This window comes from Pectinophora gossypiella, chromosome 1 (assembly GCF_024362695.1).
Source record: "Pectinophora gossypiella chromosome 1, ilPecGoss1.1, whole genome shotgun sequence".
NCBI classification, from domain to species: domain Eukaryota; kingdom Metazoa; phylum Arthropoda; class Insecta; order Lepidoptera; family Gelechiidae; genus Pectinophora; species Pectinophora gossypiella.
The window spans coordinates 4814604-4820761 of record NC_065404.1 but is presented as its reverse complement, the minus strand read 5'-3'; positions in this window follow the sequence as shown (position 1 = coordinate 4820761).

The window sequence follows — 6158 nt, the reverse complement described above, 5'->3', positions numbered from 1 at the left end:
CCAAATCGTAGGTATATAAATTGTACAAGAGAGGGCTGATAACAGAACCTTGAGGAAGACCTTTCCAGACGCGTCTCGGGGGCCACAGAGTATCCTGAGTTCGTACCTGTATGGTTCTTTCCGACAACATGTTGCATATGAAATGCGTTAACCTCTCTGGAATACTCAGATTAAGCATTTTCTGCCTGAGGATAGGAAGTAAGACATTGTCATATGCCGCTGTTATGTCCAGAAAGACGCCTACTAGGTACTCGTTCTTGGATAAAGCTATCCGAATATCTGTGGTGAGCACAGCTAGGCTGTCCATGCAACTCAAACCCCTACGGAACCCGAATTGGGTTCGAGCCAAGATGTTATTGGCCTCAACAAACCACTCCATACGTTTTTTCAGCATATGCTCCATGATTTTAGCCAAGGTAGACGATAAAGCAATGGGACGATAAGATGTCGGGTCAGTAGAATCTTTACCTGGCTTTAAAATAGGAATGACTAATTGTGTTTTCCATGAGACAGGAATATATCCAGATTCAAAAAACTTGTTGATTAGGGAGAGATAAAAATATTTACTAGACTGACCCGCTTTACGTAGGAAAGAGTAAGGTACACCGTCATGGCCAGGTGAGGAGTCCTTTAAATTTTGAAGAGAGATTAAGAGTTCAGATAAAGAAAAAGGGTCGTTGAATATATGGTGGGAGGAAAATTGGGGGTAAACTGAAGGCAAACACTGAAAATTGGGCACAAAAGGAGGGGACAGTTTATCAATAAAACCATGGATCCATATGCTGACGTCGTTAGACTTTACGTCTTTATTCAAGAAAGACCCTCGGAATGAGCGTATGGATTTCCATATTAAGACGGAAGGGCATCTAGGTTCGAGGTTTTCGCAGAACCGAGACCAACCATATTTTTTTTTCCTTTTAAAAAGACGTTTGGCCAAAGCCGTATACTTTTTAAAAAGTAAAAAGTTCTCGATGGTCATCGACAAACAGTAAGAACTCTCTGCGTTCTTCCTACGTTGGTACATTTCAGAACACTCAGAATCCCACCAGGGGGGAGAGATTTTGGAACCCACCTTGGACTTTTTTTGAGGGATATTGGTGTCAGCAGCTTTTGTCAGCGAATCGACCAAACCATTATAAGATTCCGGCAAATTGTTGTTGTTAACGGAGGGTAGTGAGTTTGTGTAAGTATCACTGTCAACGGAAAATTTATCCCAATCGGCTTTTGAGAGACGATATTTTAAAAGTGGCGAAAATTCTCTTACAGGGGCAGATGAAGATGGGTATTTTATTAATATTGGCATGTGATCGCTGCCGTGAGAGTCTTGGACGACTTCCCAAGACAATAAGGAGTGGAGATTCGGCGAACATAGTGACAGGTCAACAGCACTAATATTCCGGCCAGGGGCCGTTCGACGAGTCGGTGAGCCATCATTTAAGATACTGATGTTGTAGCGATCCAGAATATCAACAAAATCACAAGCCTGGGAGTCATAGCCTGCATAGTTATTTTGCCATATAATGTGGTGTAGATTAAAGTCCCCCAATATTAGGAAGGAGCCTGATAAAGATGAAAGGATTGGGATAAGGTCCGTTATGGAAATCTGTCTAGGATTAGGGATGTAGATGGATATGACAGTCAAGTCAGCAACTTTAACAGCCACTGCATTGATGCCATAAGGGAGTTGGGGAAGAGTTAGGCGAGTGAAGACAACCGAGGATTTTATAAGAATTGCTGCACCAGCGTGCTCGTCAGCTCTGTCATCTCGCAGACAGCAGAAACCAGGGAGCCGGAAATGGGACCCAGGTCTCAACCATGTCTCCGAGATGGCAAAGATGAGAGGATGGAAGGAGTTGGTTAATTGGAGAATTTCATGTTTTTTAGGGCGAAGACTACAAGTATTCCACTGGATTATCGGGAACATTATGGAATATTTGGAAGAGTTGGTTCAATTTGCGGGCAACGTTGGACGGTGGGGAGGAATCATTGAATTTAGTAAGGAAGTTTATAAGGAGGGACAAAATGAGTTCGATGAGGTTATCCTCACCAGGATTGGGAGAGGAACCCCTAAGGGCAGCACCATTCTGGGGAGGGGGCGGATCACGTTGGGAGATAAGAGCCTGATGGGAAGCACTGTCATAACCAGGAGAAAGTGGAGCGCGGGGACGAGCGGGAGTAAAAATTGTGCGTCTGGAACTTACTGGTCGTTGGGGCGTCACAACATTGGCAGAGGACCTAGCTGGTTGCGGTGTTTTTGGGGCCGGAGAGAAGAGCGAACGAGCGACGTCCGCATATGAAGGCTTTTGTATGGAAGGGAATCTCTTCGAAGCTTCATAATACGAAATGCTCTCGCGGGACATGACGTGTTTTATATCCTTCTGGCGTGAGTGCTCGAGACATCTTTTATCTGTGGCAAAGTGATTGCCACTGCAAAGAACACACTGTGCCTCTTCCTCAGAAATGCTGCAATTATCACCACTATGTTGTTGTCCACATCTGAAACATCTCTGCTTAGAGCGGCACTTATCTTTTGTGTGACCGAACCTGCAACAGGCATTGCACTGAATTGAGGGGAGCTCATAAACCTGAACCTCAATTATAGTATGGCAGCAATATATATGTGAAGGGAGGGACTGACCATTAAAGGTGATAACAACGGTACGGGTGGGGACCCATTCCACACCTCCATCCTTAAACACTTTTCTGTTAAGTCGGCGAGCCTTCAAAATTTGTCCACAGCCAGTCGGGAGTTCCACTTCATCAACAAATTCATTCATGGAGAATTCCAAGGGAATATCCCTTACCAAACCCATGCGGGAGATATTAAAAGTGGGGATGATAGCTGAGAACTTGTGAGCTGTCAAGGATGGATCTGACAGGAATTGGTTGGCAGCATTGGCTGATTTAAATTCGATTGAGACCCTGTTTCTCCCGACACTTTTCACTCCATGCTTCGCTATGTCACAGATATTTGACCGTCTCAGGAACTGACCAAACTGGATTGGGTTGAGGGAAGTACCAGCTTTAGGGTGTGACTCATCCATGTACACGTGTACTATGAATGGGCCAGGGTCTTGATCCCTGTACTTTTTGCCTTCATCATAGGATGGGTGAGTATAAACGTTCTGTATGGACGCCGATGGAGGGGAAGATTGTTTGTGTGACGTGGGGGGGCGCTCCGAGTCCTCTAGGATTCTCTTACGAGCCTGACTGACCTGAGGGGGTGGATCACTCATCCCTACATCACACGGAGAGTGCGGAGACAAGTCCGGGGGAACCGGCTCCGGGGCCGACGACATAGTCGCCGCCCCAGCTCAAAGGGTAAACAAATAACACTTACCCGACACCAAAGAACAACACAAGCACAACAAACAGGTAACACTTAGTCAGAATTTCACCTAAATCAACGAAAATATGCGAGAGCTGTCAAACCGCGTGTGTTAACCTCAACACTCAACTTGACACCTCACGTCCCCCCTTTTCATAACCTGTCTCTCAGCTCAGCCAGCTGTCAGTCTGACACAAGAACCACGAACAAAGTTGCCAAACTAGAAAAAATCTACCAAACCATAAATTCGCCGAATCAACGACAACAATCGATCGACTTGTTTGATCCCAAAATTTAAACAATATAATTATAATATATCAAAAATAAATGTTGCAGATAATTTTAATATACCAAATTTTGAAGAACGAAAAGAAAATTATTAAAATGTTCGGGCCCATCGATAACCCTGCAGCGCCATCTGTGATTTCCTGCGGGTAAAATATAAAAACAACGATATATCGCCAGAAACCACAAGATGAGCGAGATCCATCTAATCCGTCCGTCTGTCAAAAAGATGTCGCTACAAGGCTCGTTGGTCCGAAATGCTTCGTTACAAGAGAAATTACAAATTGAGTATAAAGTCGTCATTTGGACGTTAGGACGACGCGCCCTTTGCGCGTGCGTTGTTGCGGTCCAATCCCGAATATGGCGGCGCTGGAGTCTTCCTCGCCTCCCGCTGCCCCCTTGTAGTGACGTTCCACGTCCCACAAATGACATATTATGTCACGATCATTAACAACGACTGCTAATGCAGCCGGGACCAACGGCTTAACGTGCCTTCTGAAGCACAGAGGAGCTCGAGATGAAAACTTTTTTTTTGTGGTCACCCATCCTACGACCGGCCTTTGCGAAAGTTGCTTAACTTCATTAATCGCAGATCGAGCGCGTTTACTGCTGCGCCACCGAGCTCCTCAAAAAAATATATATAAAAGAAAATTTCCCAATTATTGGAAACGATTGATGTAAAAAATACCTTAATTAAATTGAATGGGAAGATGAAAGGGTCTTTGTGAACGTGACATCTCGCTGTTTCTTTTTCTCGTCGACCGATGTAATAGGTATTCTTTTGAAAACAAACAGGTTCCTACCTACTTTGTACAATTTTGCCGTTTAACCAAAGGGGAATGGGATTAATTTTCGATAGACGGCGTGATAATGGGGTTTTCATCGGCTAAATTGAATACTGTTGCGGTGCATGCGGGACAAAGGTCTTTATCAACATGACTATTGTTCTCAGCCCAAACGAACAGAAAGTAATTACTGGAACGTCAACGCGCGTCGTGCGCAGGCAACCGATCTAAATGTACCTATTCTGGCTCGCTCCTTTTTCATCATCCCCCTAGCATTATACCGATTTTCACAGGGTCCTCTTTGAGAGCCTTCAGCGCTACCTATTTGTCCGGCCAAGTATTTAATGCCATCTGCGGCAAATCTACAATAAGTCACGCCAAAAAAAAAACAGGATCCTCTTACCTAACTTGAGGATTTGACAGGTCCCACTTTTTACAAAAGCGACTGTCTGACCTTCCAACCGCGAAGAGAAAACCAGCCCAATACAGGTTAGGTCACATACCTCCGAAATGCATTTCTCGGGAATGTGGGTTTCCTCACGATGTTTTCCTGCACCGCTGAGCACGTGATAATCATTTTATGATCCAAATATGAATTCGAAAACAAATTCGACAATCATTGGTTTAGGCCTGTACTGGATTCGAACCCGCGACCACAAAGTTAGAGGCAAGCGTTCTACCAACAGGGCTACCACGGCTCTCTCCTTTTTTCCTATTGAAAATTCTCCAATCATTAGAGAAGTATCAATGTTTTTTTTCTACAAATTACAGTATATAAATGAGGAGCTTAGCCACTCTAGCTACAGATTAGGTAATAGTTACTACGTTTCGCTCCAGGTCGTTTTTCTTGTTAGTTATGCCCTAACTTCAGACGTTTGGTGTTAATAGTGTTTGGTACCTATTACAAAAGCGCTTAAACTGCATAATTGCTGCAATCGTAGGCGGGGGGTGGAGGGGGCCATAAAAAGGCCATATCGACGCAATTCATCTAAAAAAGGAATTTGACATTTGCGCTTATAAAAGGTAAGTGCGCAATGCAAACAAGTGTCAAATAGCAAAAATTGTTTTTTAGATGAATTGCTTTGATGTGGCGTCTTAACCACAAGGTCCCCGATACCGACCCCGCCGGCGTGGTCGACGATTTCCCTCATTCAGCGCTTATCGCTATCGACCCACTAGGGTCGATTAATTCTTTCAAATATTTTTCCTCTCAGACGACGCCCTGAGCCGAGGTTCGCGCCCAACTGGGCACCCTCAGGCCTGTTGTCTTAAACGTTATACCGGGTGAGAGCCTTCAGCGCTCCCCATTTGTCCGGCCAAGTAGTTAATGCCATTTGCGGCAAATCTACAATAAGTCACGTCAAAAAAAAAAGTCTTAACCACACACTCCCCCCCAACCCCCGGGCCCCTGTTCTTAATCAGTAAGTAAGGTAAGTTTTTCAATCATAAACAGACTAGAGTAGTATGTTATTGGGCATTCTAGACCATCGAAGTGAAGGGATTCGCGAAAATGTTCTTGGGCATTCTAGACCATCTTCGTTCAGTCGGATCGCTCGAGCGCCAACGCGCTATCGCGCGCGCTCTCGCGGATCCCTTCACTTCGATGGTCTAGAATGCCCAAGAACATTTTCGCGAATCCCTTCACTTCGATGGTCTAGAAATACCCAATAACATCGAGTGTGGTTCTTAATATTACGATCAATCGGTTAGCAACTACAACACTCACCAGTATAGCACGAGTCGATTTCATATCACATTTT